Here is an 18895-nt window from a genome sequence, read left to right on the forward strand (position 1 = left end):
GGCGCGATGTCCGGCGACTGGCGCCCAAAACGGCGCCAAACAGACGGGCATCGCGCCGCCCCAAAAGGTCCGGAATGCTCCGCATCTTTGGGGGCCGAGCCCCAACATTGAGGGGCTAGGCCGACGCCGGAGGAATTTCCGCCCCACCAGCTGGCGGAAACGGCCTTTGTTGCCCCGCCAGCTGGCGCGGAAATGACATCTCGGGGTGGCGCATGCGCGGGAGCGTCAGCAGCCGCTGACAGTTTCCCACGCATGCGCAGTGGAGGGAGTCTCTTCCGCCTCCGCCATGGTGGAGACCGTGGCGGAGGCGTAAGAGAAAGAGTGCCCCCACGGCACAGGCCCGCCCGCGGATCGGTGGGCTCCGATCGCGGGCCAGGCCACAGTGGGGGCACCCCCCGGGGCCAGATCGCCCCGCCCCCGGAGCCCGCCCACGCCGCCTTGACCCGCTGTTCAAAAGATGGTTTAATCCACGCCGGCGGGACAGGCAATTTATTGGCGGGACTTCGGCCCATCTGGGCCGGAGAATCGAGTGGGGGGGCCCGCCAACCGGCGCGGCCCGATTCCCGCCCCCGCTGAATATCCGGTGCCAGAGACTTCGGCAACCGGCGGGGCGGGATTCACGGCAGCCGCCGACGATTCTCCGACCCGGCGAGGGGTCGGAGAATGACGCCCCATGGTCAGCATTGTGGGAGAAGATTTATTCAGAGGGTTTTTGATGAGTAAATGCATGAATGAGAACGTTTTCATCACGGTTTTCAAATTCTTTCAAGGCCTTGTTCATTTCAGCCTCGGTAACCTCATCCAGCCTCAGACCCATCGGAGATGTCAATGCTCCTCCAATTTTAGCCTCTAGCACACCTCAAACTTTCATTATTAGTCCTCCATCAGTAACTGTACCTTCAACTGTTTAGGCTCTTAAAACACTGCAATTCCCTCAATCAGCAAGATTTTTAACGATTAAAAATCAATCTCCTGTGAAATTCATAACCGGAAATCAAGACCTGGGCGCCAAGGTGGCGCAGTGGCTAGCACTGCTGCCTCACGGCTCTAAGGACCCGGTTTCGACTGTCTGAGTGGAGGTTGCACATTCTCCCCATGTCTGCATGGTTCCACCCCCACAACCCAAAGATGTGCTGGCTAGGTGGAATGGCCACGCTAAATTGCCCCTTAATTGGGAAAAAAATTAATTGGGTACTCTAAATTTATTAAAAAACAGGAAATCAAGACCAAAGACTGAATGTTGATCTCCCGACACAAAACAAACCCACATCAGAGGGATGAAATGAGGTGCGTGAGTGCGAGTTGTGTGTGTGTGTGTGTGTGTGTGTGTGTAGTGGGGGGGGGGGGGGGGGGGGATTTTTAAAATTCAGACTCCCACTAATCATCATTTCATCAGAAAGGCGGCACGTCAGAACTTAATTCTCACTTAAAATGATGCTGGGATCACAATTTAAATGCCCGCTGCGAATTCAAATTCTCCCTGTATTTCATATGTTCATGAAGACGGGTGGGTTCCTGAAGGCTATGGGAAGCACAAGAGGTAAGTCAGTTTGTGAACCTTTGGGAAAGTCTTTTGTGGAGTCAGGAACCTTTTGACTATGGGCACAATTGAACAGAAACATTTCAAAGTGCCATTTTGGCGGGTGTTTCCCGACAGCCACATCGAAAATGAGCCCCCATTAACATCTCAACATTACTGTCTGTCTCGCCGTCTGATTCGCCAGGCTCGTGCTTCAATGTCTTGCCGCTAACTTGCCAAGTCAACACACAAGTATGGCAGCGCACAGACCTACTCCTTGCTTTGGGGATGTCGACCTGGCCAGGCTTATTGATGCTGTGAATGAAAGTTGGGGTTAGCGAGCCAGCAGCTGGGCCACCAATATTGACTGGGAGGCATTGGCTATTGCTGCCAGTGTGGGCAGCATGACCAGGAGAACCGCTGTACAATGTCAGAAGATTACCAATGACCTTCACTGAGCTGCAAGGGTAAGTTGCCATCTTTCTCTTGGCATCAGTTCCGCCTGCCAACCCAAAAATGTACAACCCCCAACTCACACCCCACAAATCATTCGCTGACACCTTGCATCCTCCCCACATCTGAACTTCGTGCACGTTCCTCATAACCCACTGGCACCTACCAGCGCAACCCCTTCATGCCCAGTTGCGGTGCCCACACATGCCCCCTGCTATTGATCCCCCTGATCCATCAAGCATGCAGCTAACAAAGCCCTCTCTTTGTCCCCGCAGTAAAGATAGCCCATAATGAGCGAGAAAAGGCTGAATGGGGGATGGAGTACCAGAGATCCGAATCTTCACTCCCTATAAGGAATGGGCCCTGGAGACCATGGGGTTGACCGAGGAGAGAGCAGTCATTGACAGCGAGATTGGCCACGAACAGTGGTGAGAACCCACTGCCACACCATCCAGATGACCCCGTCTCAAGTAATTTTTTCATCTCAGACAAAACTATCTTTCCCTCTCACTGACCACATGGCCATTGTCTTTCAGGATCTCCCCCTGATGGGGTCGGGCCATCCAGAATCATTATCCCCCTCCCCGCCTCCCAAGAGACCACCTCGGAGGAGAGCTCCGAAGAGACCACTTTGAGGTGTCACAGTTATCACCCCCACCTTCCACCAGTGCAGAACCACACCTCGGTGGGTGACATTAGTGCACAGGCTTCTGGGACACAATCTGGTGAGCACCACACAGTTGCTGATGCACATCAGGTGGAGGCAGGAACATCCAAGGGAGTCGGCAGTAGGAGGTCTGCCAGATACCAGGAATCAGCTGAGTACCAGCTAGATGTCGGGCCTCTGGATAAGGTTATCCCAGATCTGATGCCGATGCTGGGACACAGGCAAGGGATTCAGGAGGGGTTGTCAATGACATTCCAGCAATTGCATAGCTGATTGGAGGAGTCCCAAAGGCTACGGGCGCAGGAGATGGTGCCAACAATGCTTGGCACAAGGGCAGCCTGGTGGCACAGTGGTTAGCATTGGAAAAAAAAATGAATTGGGTACTCCAAATTTTTTAAAAGACAATGCTTGGCACATGGCTTGACGACCATGGCTGAGGACTGCAACATCAAGTCCCAGTCACTGAGGGATGTGTCCCATACACAAGTGGGCATTGCTGGAGCACTGCAGCGCGTGGCCCAGTTACGTACCCTTTGGACGTGAGTTATCCCCAGTGCTGAAGCCCAGCTCTGCTGCTACCTCTATGGTGCTGATGCTTTTAGTTCAGACAAAGTGTTCAGGTTTCAAATGCAATAATCATCGTGTTCGACATCCATTCCATATTGATATCAATATAATGCTATATCAGCTCAGTTTCCCCCCAAAAAAACACCCTGTGCAGGTTCCTCAACTGAAATGGAGGATAAGCCTGAAAATGTTCGATCATGTTGAGAGATTTGTCGTCATCAATGGGTTACTTGTTGGTTGATCCACGTATCAGAGCCATTCTCCATCCAGGGGGCACAGCTGTGCCGGGCCTCCCACACGACCCAATCTTATTGAAACCAAATCCTGGCATCTATATATTCCACTGGTGCTTAAGGTACAATTGAACATCCTTGACTTCCAATGTGTTTGAGCCGCGGTGACATGCTAGGTATATATGGCACTCACCACACCAGCAACAAAAGCATCAGCAATCTGCAAAAGCATTCTTCATTGCATCAACAGGTGGCCCATTTGGAACAATGTCACGGACTAGGTCCTCCAGCATCTTCTTGCTTCAAACCAGATTGCCTTCTGGACTCGTACGCTTCCCTGAGCCTGGTATTCCAGGACCCAGGTAGCTTAGAAAAATTGTTCTTCTTTCCAGCTACAGAAAAAAGAAGGAACAGCAGCCACCAGGCATCTGCAGCCACAAGCGGCAGCAAACACAACCATGCAGCTGTGAATTGCTCTCACAACTAACAAGGCCAATTCCTTATTAGCAATTCCCTTCAGCTGCGCAGCTAGAGGCTGCTCACACAAAGGGAGTAAAAATGACCGTCAGCATATAACCAAGTGCAGGGCTCTGTCCTGGAAGTGTTTGGTAGGACAGACAGGAGTACTAAATGACAGTGATTTTTTCATTGGGGAGCCAGTTAATTCCCAGGAGGCCATTCCATTCAACTTCAATTTCGCTAATGAGTTGGAAATTAATGCAATTTGTGGTTAATGATATGCTCCTCATATTTGTGTGAGATCGGGAACTCGCTATTGGGAGTGGGCTGCTTAGTTAGCAAACTGAATAGTGCCTGGCATGGATCTCTATTTTGGCCTTTCCCGCTATTTAACCTGCGTAACCTAGATATGCGCCGGATGCAACAGGGTGGTTAAATCGCACCCAGTAAGTTTACAGTCTTTTGCCAACTTCAACTGTCATAATGTAATCTATGATGATTACATTTCCAACGCAGTCAGTGATTGATCAAAACGTTCAGTCCTTAAAAGGTGAGAGATCATTAAGCTGAACAGAACTGTGCTAAGATTTAGATGCATTAGAATTTTTTCACCAGTGGATAACGGATCCCTTGCACTTTACAGTATAGAGAATCAGGTATGTGCATGGAAGGGACCGTTTGATTTGATTTTCATATTGATTTAATATCCCGACACCTGCCAAGCCTTTGAAGTACTCTTCCATTATCGACTAGGTACAGAAGCAATTAGTCATGTAATAACATAATGCCCTTTTCAAAAGCTCATAAAATTAAAAAAGGTATTCGACTTCTGCTTCGAAAAAAGATTCCCCCTCTTACATTCTCATAAAACTGTCAACCAAATACAGCCAGTGAACGTTGCACTGAAGAAACTGGTAATCCTCTCAATACCTCTGAATCTTGTCCAAGTAAACACTGAAGCAATGAGACACCACTTCAAATAAGAATAAACCTATTGCAAGCCCATACAACTGTCAAATCAAACAAATCTAGGAGTCTCTTTACAACTATGTGAGCAACCTCTTTGAAGTCGGAGTCCATTCTTCAGTCTTGGAGTTCAGTCAAGCGTTCATAAAGAAGCAATCTAGAAAAACACATGTCTGGTCATCTGTTCAGCCTGCTTTTGCTAATATATTTTCCAATGGTCGCATGGTTGAGCATGTGCATTTCAAAGACTGATTATATGATGCATGAGTACCTAGTGGATACTAGGTGAATGGCATGAAGAATGCATGGGGGCAGGCATTGGGCATGGGAGATTAGAAGGGGGAAAATAAGGGGTGGGTGGGGGTTGAGGTTTAGAGGGCCGAACATTAATTGAACTGAGTCAATGTCCCAATAAATGGAAGCAGGCATTCTCACCCACCTGCCTCCCTCCATTGTCATTCTGGGAGGTGATGACCTTGGGTGAAATTCTCCGTTATCGGCGGAAACTCCGCCGATCGGCGCAAAAAACGGCGCAAATCCCACTTGCGTCACGTCATAAAAATGGGCCGATAGTCTGCGGCCCGAAATGGGCTAGCAGCGACGTAACGGGATCCGCGCTTGCGCAGTGGTTCACGCCGTGCAGCGTCATACGCGCTGCACGGCGTGACGGCTCATAAGGCCGCGCAGCTCCCCCCCACCCGACCGGAACAGCCGACCGCAACACCCGACTTGATGGCTGGCCGTCGCTCAGCCCCGAGGTTCGAGTCACGCGATGTGGAGGCGCTCCTGGATGCGGTGGAGCAGAGGAGGGACGCCCTGTATCCCGGGCACGGCCGCAGAGTTGCCCCACGCCACAGCCGGCGTCTGTGGAGGGAGGTGGCAGAGGCCGTCACCGCTGTGGCCCTAACACCACGGACAGGCACCCAGTGCCACAAGGTGAACGACCTCGTCAGAGCAGGCAGGGTGAGCCTCCCCATAACCCCCATATCCCCTCTCCCCCAAATCCCCCCCTCCCCCATATCCCCCCCTCCCCCATATCCCCCCCTCCCCCATATCCCCCATATCCCCCATATCCCCCCTCCCCCATATCCCCCCTCCCCCATATCCCCCATATCCCCCATACTCCCCCCTCACCCATATCCCCCCACCCCCATATCCCCCATATCCCCCCTCCCCCATATCCCCCATATTCCCCCCTCCCCCATATCCCCCCTCCCCATATCCCCATATCCCCATATCCCCCCTCCCCATATCCCCCATATTCCCCCCTCCCCCATATCCCCCATCCCCCATATTCCCCATATCCCCCCCTCCCCCATATCCCCCCTCCCACATATCCCCCCTCCCCATATCCCCCATATCCCCCCTCCCCCATATCCCCCATCCCCCATATCTCCCATATCCCCCCTCCCCCATATCCCCCCTCCACCATATCCCCCATATTCCCCCCTCCCCCATATCCCCCCTCCCCCATATCCCCCATATCCCCCCTCCCCCATATCCCCCCTCCCCCATATCCCCCATATCCCCAAGTGAATCCAGCCCTAACCTTAACCTCTGCAATGCACGCGCAACCGATGGCGTGCATTCATATACCTGCCTAACACTGTTGCCTTTTACCCCTGCCACCACCCCCCCCCCCCACAGGAGAAGCGCGCACACAACACCAGGGAGCATGTGAGGACTGGAGGAGGGCCCGCTGATGAGAGGCCACTGACCGTACACGAGGAAAGGGCCCTGGAACTGGCTGGCGGACCTGAGGACCGGGAGGTTGCTGATGCAGAGGTCGGGGCCCCACGAGCAAGTGAGCCACCAACAGCCCGTCCCCATATCCCCCCTCCCCTATATCCCCCTCTCCCGTATCACCTGATCACTGCCTGATGTCTAACCATGCATGCTTCATTGTGTATCGCAGGACCAAACGTCCAGGCACCCATCCCAGCAGATGCAGACCGCCCGCAGGATGCCCCTCGGAGACCACGGGAGACGGAGAGACCCGCACCCTCCAGCATGCGACGCCCGCAGGATGCCCCTCGGAGACCACGGGAGACGGAGAGACCCGCACCCTCCAGCATGCGACGCCCGCAGGATGCCCCTCGGAGACCACGGGAGACGGAGAGACCCGCACCCTCCAGCATGCGACGCCCGCAGGATGCATCTCGCACACCACGGGAGACGGAGAGACCCGGACCCTCCAGCATGCGACGCCCGCAGGATGCCCCTCGGAGACCACGGGAGACGGAGAGACCCGGACCCTCCAGCATGTGACGCCCGCAGGATGCCTCTCGCACACCACGGGAGACGGAGAGACCTGGAGCAACAGGGAGACGACACCCCCGTCACGTGCGGGAGCGACCACCCAGCGATGAGGGGGGCAGCCACAGGCCCCCGTCACATCCGAGCCAGGACACCACTACCCAGGACACCACTATCCAGGACACCCCTACCCGGGACACCACTACCCAGGACACCCCTACCCGGGACACCCCTACCCGGGACACCACTACCCGGGACAGCACTACCCGGGACAGCACTACCCGGGACAGCACTACCCGGGACAGCACTACCCGGGACAGCACTACCCAGGACACCCCTACCCGGGAAGACGAAATACCGGACAGTGACTCAGAGTGGATGGGTGGAGACGAACCCCCACCCCAAAGTGCCATGGACTCAGAGTGGGACGAAGAGCACGACACAACGCCACTGCTGTCACCAACACCCTCCACCATCGCAGAAACACTCACCACGGTTGGGCACTTTAGTGATGAGGCGTCTGGTACACTCACTGGTGCGCACAACACAGCCGTCCCGGTACAGCAGGTGGAGGTAGGAGCAGCAGAGGGACCGGGCGGTCGGAGGGCAGCCCAGGCCAAGCGAACATCTGCCGCCCAGATGGATCCCGGGTTCCTGCAGTTACCACACCCACACATAGATCCGATGCAACCACCGACACGGAGACGAGCGAATAGGGTGACGGGTGGCTTGCGGCGGCTGCGGTCGCAGGTGGAGGAGTCCACCCGCGTCCAGGAGCTGGGAGTGGTCCCGGTCATGCGTGCCACCCAGGCTGACACCGCACGGGTGGCGTCCGCGGTGGAGACAATGGGTGCGACGGTGTCAGACATGGGGAACGGTTTGCGAGGCCTGGGGCCTTCCGTGCAGGCGGCGTCTGTGGCCCAGGAAATGGCTGCCCTCTCACAGGAGGCCATGAGCCAGTGCCAGCGCCAGATGGCAGAGGCGCTCAACGCCATAGCCCAGTCTCAGCAGGCCATGGCCCAGTCTCAGCAGGCCATGGCCCAGTCTCAGCAGGCCATAGCCCAGTCTCTGCAGGCCATAGCCCAGTCTCTGCAGGCCATGGCCCAGTCTCTGCAGGCCATGGCCCAGTCTCAGCAGGCCATCGCTGAGGGCATCGGCGCCAGTGGCCATGTGCGAGCTGGCGTCGCACTGTCGCAGACAGGGTTCGACAACCCCCTGGGCTCCATGGCTGCAAACCTGCAGACCCCTGTCGATACCAGCACGGGCCTCCAGGACTGGCAGCGCCAGATGTCGGGGGCGCGTCGGATGGCCAGTCCGTTCGCATCCCCCACCCATGTAGAGGCCTGGGGGCCATCGGGCACCCCGAGGGAGGAGGAGGTGGTGTGGTCCGTCCCGGCTCCCTCTGTAGGGGAGGTCCCGGTACACCGCGACACCTCGGACTCCCCCCCCTTCCGTCCCAGGTGCATCGGGTGGGCAACGGGCAGGACAGGCTGGCAGCTCGCCATCCCAGTCGCCCGGGCCGCAGCCTGGCCCATCTAGGCCAGGATGCCCCAGGAAACGGCCGCCAAAGGGATCCAGTGTCAGAGGGCAGGAATCACAGGAGTCCACCTCCAGTTCTGCTGTACCGTCTGGGGAACCACGTAGACGTAGTCAAAGGGCCCGTAAGGCCAAACAATTAGACACTGAGTAAGTTGGCACGGGTGCAGGGCACAGATGAGTTTTAGGCGCTAGGGCACGTGCATGAACTCCTTTGGTTATTAAAGTCAATGTTACACCTGCCGAAGCTGCCTTTGTGCTCTGTCCAAAGTGTGCGGGGGTGTCATGTACGTTGAGCGCAAGTGTGTGTGTGAGGGGTGGTCTTACCTCAGCCCCAGGTGAGTCTGCCCCCTTCCCCCTGGGCCGCCATCAACATCCCCCGGGCAGAGGACGGGACCGTGCGCTGCAGTGTCACAGCCGCATGCAGGGATGGTCCGGGTGGATGGTGGTACTGTGGCCATGGGTCAGACATAGTCCAACGATGTAGAGCCAGGAGCTCATTGGAGGCGGGTTGTCATCATTCTCCATGGCCTGCGATAGACACGCGTCCACCCGCAACTGGGTGAGCCCGGCCCGTTGTGCCGCCGGTGGACCGGCAATTGGGGGTGGGGGGGTGGTGTGCATGCGGGTGGGGTGTGTGGGGTTGGGGAGGGGGGTGAGGGTGCTGGGTGGGTAGATGGGTGGGGGGTGTGGGTGGTCGGCTGTTGTCATGGTGTGCGGTCTGTGGCCATACTACCCGATTCCCACGCCCATCTAGTCAGTGAAGCGGGCGTCTATCAGTCTGTCCCGTGCCCGCTGGGCCAGCCGGTAATGGTGGACAGCCACCCGTCTGTGTCTACCCCGTCTGCCTTGACCATTGCCCCCATCCCCCTCATCTGGGGAGGACTGGGCCTCTTCCTGCTGCTCCTCCACTCCGCCCTCCTCTGCCTGCGGCACATCGCCCCTCTGCTGGGCTATGTTGTGCAGGACGCAGCACACCACAATGATGCGGCCGACCCTATCTGACCGATACTGGAGGGCCCCCCCAGAGAGGTCCAGGCACCTGAAACGCATCTTCAGCACGCCAAAGCACCTTTCGATCACTCCCCTTGTCGCTACATGGGCATCATTGTAGCGGTTCTCCGCCTCATTGCGTGGCCTCCGTATAGGCGTCATCAGCCACGATCGCAATGGGTAGCCCCTGTCGCCCAGCAACCAGCCCCTCAGCCGGGGATGGCGTCCCTCGTACATGCCGGGGATGGATGACGGCGACAACACGAATGAGTCGTGTACACTGCCTGGGTGACGGGCGCAGACGTGCAGGATCATCATGCGGTGGTCGCAGACCACCTGTACGTTCATCGAATAGGTCCCCTTCCTATTAGTGAACACGGCCCTGTTATCTGCAGGTGGCCGCACGGCGACGTGCATCCCATCGATCGCGCCCTGGACCATGGGGAACCCGGCAATGGCAGAGAAGCCCACGGCCCGGGCATCTTGGCTGGCCCGGTCCACGGGGAAGCGGATGTAGCGGTGCGCCATGGCATAAAGGGCATCTGTCACTGCCCGGATGCACCGATGCACCGATGTCTGCGGTATGCCGGACAGGTCCCCACTCGGTGCCTGGAATGACCCCGTTGCATAAAAGTTCAGGGCCACCGAAACCTTGACGGACACGGGGAGAGGGTGTCCCCCGCCAGTGCTACGCGGTGACAGGTGTGCCAGCAGGTGGCAGATGTGTGCCACGGTTTCCCGGCTCATCCGGAGTCTCCTCCTGCATTCCCGGTCCGTGAGGTCCTGGTATGACTGCCGGGGCCGGTACACACGGGGCGCCCTCGGGTGCCTCCGTTGCCGTGGGGCCGCGACGTCCTCCTCCCCCTCCTCGTCCTGTCGGTCAGGTGTCCCTCCAGCCTGGGCGGCTGCCGCCTGCCCCTCTGCGGCAGCCTGCGCCGCCTCTCTGGCACGCTCCTCCTCCTCCTCCTCCTCCTCCTCCTCATCCAGGGCAACATAGACATGAGCGGCTGCCACCACGGCGGCCAACATCGCTGGATGGTCTGAAAACATGACGGCCTGGTGGGGGGGAGGGGAATGACGACATGTCATCATTGCCCATATCCCCTCCTCCCCCCAGCCAGGTGGCATGGACCGCATGGGTCCAACTGTTGGAGGCTGGCACCTGGCCAGGTGGACCAACTCATTTGCCCTCCCATCACCCACCCCAGCACGGACCCCCCCCCCAACCCCCAACCTCCACCCCGGCACGGACCCCCCCCCCCCCCAACCTCCACCCCGGCACGGACCCCCTCCCCAACCTCCACACCGGCACGGAACCCCCCCCAACCTCCACCCCGGCACGGACCCCCTCCACAACCCCCAACCTCCACCCCGGCACGGACCCCCTCCCGGCACTCCCCCGGAGCCCAGCCTACTCTAACCACCCCCCCCCCCCCCCCCCACCCGCCGCACACACACACAAGCCGAGACACACCTCTCCTCAGGCAATCAGTCTGCGGCCACGCCATTTCCTGCCCAGAGCCAACCCCCCAGGCCGTCACTCACCTCCTCGCTTGTCGGCGTGAGCCTGGAGCACCGGGTCACGCCGATGAAAAGGAGGTTTGATTCACGTCGACGTGAACGGTCATCATGTCGACGGGACTTCGGCCCATCCGGAAGGGAGAATATCGGCAGGCCGAAAATCGGCTGCCTTGCGCAGACCCGTGACATTCTCCGCGGCAGCGGCGCCATTAACGCCCCGCCGACTTTTCTCCCTTCGGAGACTTCGGCGGGGGCGGGGGCGGGATTCACGGCGGCCAACGGCCATTCTCCGACCCGGCGGGGGGTCGGAGAATGACGCCCCTTGACTCTAGCCCACATCTGGTGACCAAAATGCAGGGTGAGTGTGCTGACTTTTATAAATTAGCACTGTGATATCAGGAATTGGTCTGACTCACTGTTCCAAAATCATTGCCTCCAATTCTAGCCTTCCAAAGTATGTGGTTAGATTATTGTATTAAAATTATACCAAAACCAAGGGTGAATTATGAGGCTGGAGGCCAGCCAGGAAGGGAGGGAAAAGGAAGATAAAGGAGAAGATGCAGGCAGAGTGAAAATGTGATGAGGCAACTGGGTTGATAGGAGGGGTGGGGCAGAGAAAGAGGAAAAAGTGGAACCTCCGTAAGGGGGGGATTGACAAAAGGCAACCAGTGAACAAAGATGAAATAAATAAAGTGCTGGTAATACAAAGAAACATAGATTGAAAATAGAAGCAGGAGGAGGCCATTCAGCCCTTCAAGCCTACCGTCCCCCCATACCCCTCGATTCCTTTTGCCCCAAGAGCCATATCTATTTCCTTCTTGAAGTTACACAATGTTTTCACCTTAGCTACTTTCTGTGGTAGTGAGTTCCACAGATTCACCATGAAGGAATTTCTCCTCACCTCAGTCCTAAAAGGTTTACCCCTTATCCGAATAACTATGACTCCTGGTTGTGGACTCCCCCACCAATTGGGAACATTCTTTCGGAATCATCTCTATCTAATCCTGTTAAAATTCTATAAGTTTCTATGCGATCCCGTCTCACTCTTCTAAACGCCAATGAATATAATCCTAACCGACTGATCTCTCAAACGACAGTCCCGCCATCCCAGGAATCAGCCTGGTAAACCTTCACTGCCCTCCCTCCATAGCAAGAGCATCCTTCCTCAGGTAAGGACACTAAAACTGCACACAATATCCAAGTGCGGCCTCACCAACGCCCTATACAATTGCCTATTCCTGTACTCAAATCCTCTATCTTTGAAGGCCAACATACCTTTTGCCTACTTTATTGCCTGCTGTACCTGTGTGCTTACTTTCAGCAATTGATGCACAAGAACAAGGTCCCACTAAGTATCCACCTCTCTCAAGTTATACCCATTCAATCTGTCCCAATGCAGATTCTTTCAACTAGTTTATTACTTCATTGTTTTACCTAGGTGTCCTTTAATACTGAGGAGAACAAAGTACAAACACAGGTATAAATTCAAACACTCTTTATTCAACACAATATATTACCCACAAAATAGTCTCGAGAGGGACCCAAGGGGGAGAGAAATTTTAAAAAAAAATCAATTGCAAGGTTCAAGGTGAGAGGGTGAAAGTTTAAGGGAGATGTGCGAGGTACGTTTTTCTGTGGTGGGTGCCTGGAATGTGCTGCCAGAGGATGTGGTGGAAGCAGGCACATTAGCAACATTTAAGAGGCATCTGGATAGGTACATGAATAGGAAGGAAATAGAGGGATACGGACCGAGTAAGGGCAGAAGGTTTTGTTTTTAGTTAGGGCATCATGATCGGCACAGGCTTGGAGTGCCGACGGGCCTGTTCCTGTGCTATACTTTTCTTTGTTCTTTATTAAGTTTATAATACCCGCAAAGATGGCTTGATTGAACTGTGGGTCCAATTCTCGAGCCCCTCTGATCAGTCGTCGCGAAGGTGAGTCTCGCTGGCAGCTTCTTCCTTCCTTCCCTGGTCAGTCATCTTGATTGCCTCTGCAGAGTCTCCGCTCCTGATGTGCCTTGGATGTCTGTTTTTATCCCCCTCCCTTCACACCCTTTTGCCATTTCCTCTGGCTTTCTGCAAGTGATGCCTCAGGAAGGGGTCAGCACCCAATGGTCCAGTTGATGACCATTTGACAGGACACCTGAGACCACATCACTTGTTCCCATATAAGGTAACAGCAGAAACTCGGAGACAGAAAGTCTGGCCCGATCTAGGCTACTGACAACACACATGTGCATATCAATAGGGTGCAATGATCTCCTTGATGGGTGATTGACGGGGCAGCTCCAGACATATTCTGGACGTTTGTGTGTTGGTTGTGTATTTGACTTTGGGCAAGTCTGAATTCCAACAGCCTGCCGGAGGATTGACTGCAGTATGATTTTAAAATGTCCAATTCTTTACTTTAGGATATCCAATTTAATCAGCCTTAAAGCTCGGCCCTCGTAGGTCACCACAAGCTTTCTATCCATCTCAAGACACTACCTGCAATCCCTGCACTTTAACTTTACATAGCAATCAGCTATGTGAGACCTTGCCGAAAGCCTTCCGAAAGCCTAAATAAACCGCATCTCTGGTCAACTCTACGAGTCACATCGTCAAAGAATTCCAGTAGATTTGTCACGCATGATTTCCCTTTTGTAAATCCATGCTGACTTTGTCTGATCATACCACTGCTTTCCAAATGTTGTGCTATGAATCCTTGCTAATGGACTTCAGCAACTTCCCTACTACCGACGTTAGGTTCACTGGTCGATAGTTTGGCTTTCTCTCTACCGCCCTTTTTAAATAGTAGGTTATATTAGCTACCCTACAATCTATAGGAACCATTAAGAGTCCAAAGATTTTTGGAAAATGACCACAATGGATCTACTATTTCTACGGCCACTTCCTCAAGTACTCTGGAATGAAGATTATCAGGCCTTGGAGATTTATCCGCCTTCTATCCCATTAATTTCCCCCAAATCATTTATTTATTATTACCTTCAGATCCTCACTGAAACTTGAATCTCACTGAAGTTTCTAGAACTTCCAGTATATTGGGCGGGATTCTCTCACCCCAGGGCCGGGCCGGAGAATCGCCGTGACCGGCACGAACCGCGCCACGCCACACTGACCAATTCTCCCAAGAGCGGAGGGGTCCGACCCCTGAGGGGGCCTCCACTGTGGCCTGGCCCACGATTGGGGCCTACCAATCGGCGGGCTGGCCTCTCGGGCTGGGGGCCTCTTTTGTTCCGCACCGGCCCCTATAGCCCTACACCATGTTGCATCGGGGCCGGCGTGGAGAAGGGAGCCACTGCGCATAGGCGCCGGCCCCACTGCACATGCACGGACCCCCCGCGCCCATCTGACGCCGGGGATCGGCAGCTGGAGCGGTGTGGGCCTCTCCAGTGCCCTGCTGGTCCCCTATAGGGGTCAGAACTGCTGCTCCTGAGGCCATGTTGACGCCGTCGAGAAACGCACCGGCTCTTGGAAAGAGCACCCTACCTGCGCCCATATCTTCACCTTATCCCTGTAACCTAGTAACCCCATCTAACCTTTTGGACACGAAGGGGAAATTTAGCATGGCCAATTCACCTAATCTGCACATCTCTGGACTGTGGGAGGAAGACACGAATAAAGTACGAATTTAGTCCCTCAGCCATTTCTTTGTTCCCATTATGGATTCCCCAGTTTCTGACTGCAAGGGGCCTACATTAGTTTTATCAATCTTTCTTTCTTTACACACCTACAAAAACTTTTACAGTCAGATTTTATGTTTCCCCACTAGCTAACTTTCTTATTGTACTTTCCCCTTCTCAAACAATCCCTTGGTTCGCCTTTTCTGAATTTTAAACTGTTCCCAATCCTCGGGTCTATTGCTTTTTCTTGCTAATTTGTATGCCTTTTCTTTCAATCTAATACTAAGCCATGTTTGGCCACAGTTCCCTTACTACCCTTGCACCAAATAGGAATAAACAACTTTAGGAGTTCACCTATTGGATTCCTTGAATTCCTGCCAATGCCTGTCCACTGTCCTTCCATTCAGTAATGTTTCCCAGTCCATCACAGACAGCTCATGCCTAATAATTACCTTTGAGGTTGAGGACACTGGTCTCAGAATCAACTACCTTATTTTCCACCTTGACAAATAATTATATCATATTATGGTCATTCATACCCAAGGGTTCTCTCACAACTAGCTTGCCAACTAATCCTTTCACATTGCACAACAACACCCAGTCCAAGATGGCCTGTTCCCTTGTTGGTTTCTCAACATATTGATCCAGAATCCATCCTGTATACACTCAAAAAATTCTCCACTATTATACTTTGACTCACCCAATCGATAAGCAGATTAAAGTCACCTATAATCACAGATGTTCCTTTATCACATGCATCTCTGATTTCCTGTCTAATGCTATTCCCGATACTCGGCAACTCTGGCAGCAACCAGAGAGAGAGAGAAACAGGGTTAACATCAAGTTGAATATAACTCCTTCAGAGCTAAAGAGCGATGAAGATGAGGGAGAATGGGGCAGATGGAAACAAAGAAATTGCCAGAGTGGGGGAGGATAAGGCAGAGGCAATAGTGGAAGGAGAACAAGGGGCAGAGAAAGGATACTTTGCAAATAACACTGGATACCAGCTCAAACACTTGAAGCAGACTGAAAAGATGCACCATGTCTGAGAAATATATTTCCTGACAAGTTTAAAATTACTTTTCACAAGTTTCTATTTATGTCTTCCGCTCCAACTTCACTGGCTCACTTTGAAGTAATTTGGATGAGTTCCCCTCCTCCCTTAACCACTTTCTTTCTCGACTGCTAAGCTGAAATCTCTAATCATTTCTCATAGTTCATACCCTTTACAACTGGGATCAGACTTGTCGCTTTTCTCTGTAGCCTTTCCAACATGTGCATACCTTTCATGTGGCACAGTGATCAGAACTACACTTCGGTGTGGTCTGACCAGTGTTTTGAAAAGCCTTACCAGAACTTCTGCAGTTATATTCTACTGTCCTGGTTCTATTATCCAGCATTCTATTCAATTTATTACTTATGCATTGAAAATAAGCTGTATATTGTTACTTCCATATTTCCAAGTTACGTTTGTTAAGTTTAATTTGTAAATTAAATGTCATTTCCCAGCAGAGTTGTCCATAACCAATCTAACTCATGTTGGAAATATATAGCTGTATTCTCTTTCTGTTTAACCTGTAGCTTCATGGAAAGAAAGCAACAGACCAGGGGCGGGATTCCCTCAGCTCAGGCCGGGCCGGAGAATCGGCGGGACGGGCGCAAATCGTGCAACGCCGGTCCACCGATTCTCCAGAGAGCGGAGAATCGGCTTCATTGGCGCCGGCCAATGAAGGTAACAAGATGCCATAACAAAGCAGCTAGTGCATTTTATATAATGCTGGGTATTATAAATAGAGGCACAGAATGCAAAATCCTGGAAGTTTCGCAAAACTTATGTAAAACACTAATGCGGCCCCAGCTGGAGTATTGTTTCCAATTTCAGGCTACCGCACTTCAGGAAGACGTTAAGACTTTGGAGAGGGAAAAGTGAAATTTACTAGGATGGAACCTGGGACCCCAGCGGGTCGGAGAATGGCCGTTGGCCACCGTGAATCCCGCCCCCGCCGGTTGCCAAAGTCTCCGGTACTGGATACTCGGCGGGGGCGGGAATCGGGCCGCGCCGGTTGGCGGGCTCCCCCGCTGGATTCTCCGGCCCGAATGGGCCGAAGTCCCGCTGATAAATTGCCTGTCCCGCCGGCGTAAATTAGAGTACCTATTTACCGGCGGGACAAGGCGGCGTGGGCGGGCTCCGTGGTCCTGGGGGGGGGGGGGGGGGGGCGGGGGGCGATCTGACCCCGGGGGGTGCCCCCACGGTGGCCTGGCCCGCAATCGGGGGCCCACCGATCCGCGGGCAGGCCTGTGCCGTGGCGGCACTCTTTCCCTTCCGCCTCCGCAACGGTCTCCACCATGGCCGAGGCGGAAGAGACTCTCCCCACTGCGCATGCGCGGGAAACTGTCAGGGCAGCTGACGCTCCCGCGCATGCGCCGCCCCGACATGTCATTTCCGCGCCAGCTGGCGGGGCAACAAAGGCCGTTTCCGCCAGCTGGCGGGGCGGAAATCCCTCCGGCGCCGGCCTAGCCCCTCAATGTTGGGACTCGGCCCCCAAAGATGCGGAGCATTCCGCACCTGTGGGGCAGCGCGATGCCCGTCTGATTGGCGCCATTTTGGGCGCCAGTCGGCAGACATCGCGCCGTTTGGGGAGAATTTCGCCCCAGGTCTGAGGTATTACCGTTACTTGGATACACTGGAGAATCTGGAGTTGTTATCCTTAGAGCGGAGAAGGTTAAGAGGAGATTAGAACATAAGTACTGGGAGGAGGAATAGGCAATTCAGTCCCTCAAGCTCGCTCTGCCAATCAATACGATCATGGCTGATCTCTCGGCCTCAACTCGACTTTCCTGTTCATTCTCCATAACCCTTCAACCCATTTCTAATTAAAAACCACTCTATCTGCTCCCTAAATTTGCTCAATGTCCCGGCATCCACCGCACTCTGGGATAGTGAATTCCACAGATTCACAACCCTTTGGGAGAAGTAATTTCTCCTCATCTCTAGTTTTAAATCTGTTACCCCTTATCCTAAAGCTATGACCCCTCTATTCTAGATTGCCCCACAAGAGGATGCATCCGCTCTACGTTTACTTTGTCAATATCTTTTATCATCTTATATTCCTCAGTTAGATCTCCTCTCATTCTTCTAAATTCGAGAGATTTGATTTGAACGGTTTTGAAAAATCGTGAAGAGTTTAAATAGAGTAACTGAAGACAAACCGTTTCCACCAGCTGACGAGTCAATGATAAGAGGACCCAGATTTAAAGTGATTGGGAAAAGAACCTGAGGTGACAGGAGGATTTAAATTTTTTTATTTACTGTGTGGCTAGGATTTGGAATGCATCGCTTGATTGAATGGTGGATACAGTCACCTTCAAATGAGAATTCGATTAATATTTGGAGGAATAATGCAGGATTACAGGGAAAGAGCAAGAATCATAGAATTTACAGTGCTGAAGGAAGCCATTCGGCCCATCGAGTCTGCACCGGCCCTTGGAAAGAGCACCCTACTCAAGCCCATGCCTCCACCCCATCCCCATAACCCCACCTAACCTTTTTTGGACACTCCTCGACCCCATCCCCATAACCCCACCTATTTTTTGCATTGGAATAAGTGTTGTACAAGAGGAATAAAAATTAAATTTTTGGCCAGGAGAGGTCACTGCTGCATTTCATTAACAGGTCGGTAAGTATTTTGCTTCCCTTTATCAAAACGTCTGCTTTTGAAGAAATGCTAATCTTTCAATTTTAAAATAAAGCCAAATGGCCTCTATTACATCCAGCTGTGCTGCTCAAGTGTGCCTCTTCCCATTCCAATTCAACAATGCTAACAATTAACTGTGCAACAGTGGCCGTAAAGCTGTTAACCTTTTACATTAGTATGGTGACAAACTGTGATCAATGTCCAAGATGATATGAACCAACAGGTTATTCACAGAGCACACAATTTATACCATACCCTAGTAAATATACCCTGATTTTAACAGACTGACGCCTCAAGGATTGTTTTAGCATAAGCCAGCAAACGGACAGGGGTACAGTCACTGTGAATTATTTTGTGAATCTATCACCAGTGAACAAAGAATGAAAACTGAGAAAGAAGTTCAGAAAC

At 53.4% G+C, this 18895-nt stretch overlaps 1 protein-coding gene across 1 annotated transcript in view; it reads right to left on the reverse strand.

Annotated features, from left to right (window-relative positions):
- Nucleotides 1-18895, reverse strand: part of pik3cb (phosphatidylinositol-4,5-bisphosphate 3-kinase, catalytic subunit beta) — a 264946-nt gene that overhangs the window by 25580 nt on the left and 220471 nt on the right. The gene's annotated exons all lie outside the window — the stretch shown is intronic.

The sequence above is a fragment of the Scyliorhinus torazame genome, chromosome 14 (assembly GCF_047496885.1).
Source record: "Scyliorhinus torazame isolate Kashiwa2021f chromosome 14, sScyTor2.1, whole genome shotgun sequence".
Taxonomy (NCBI): Eukaryota; Metazoa; Chordata; class Chondrichthyes; order Carcharhiniformes; family Scyliorhinidae; genus Scyliorhinus; species Scyliorhinus torazame.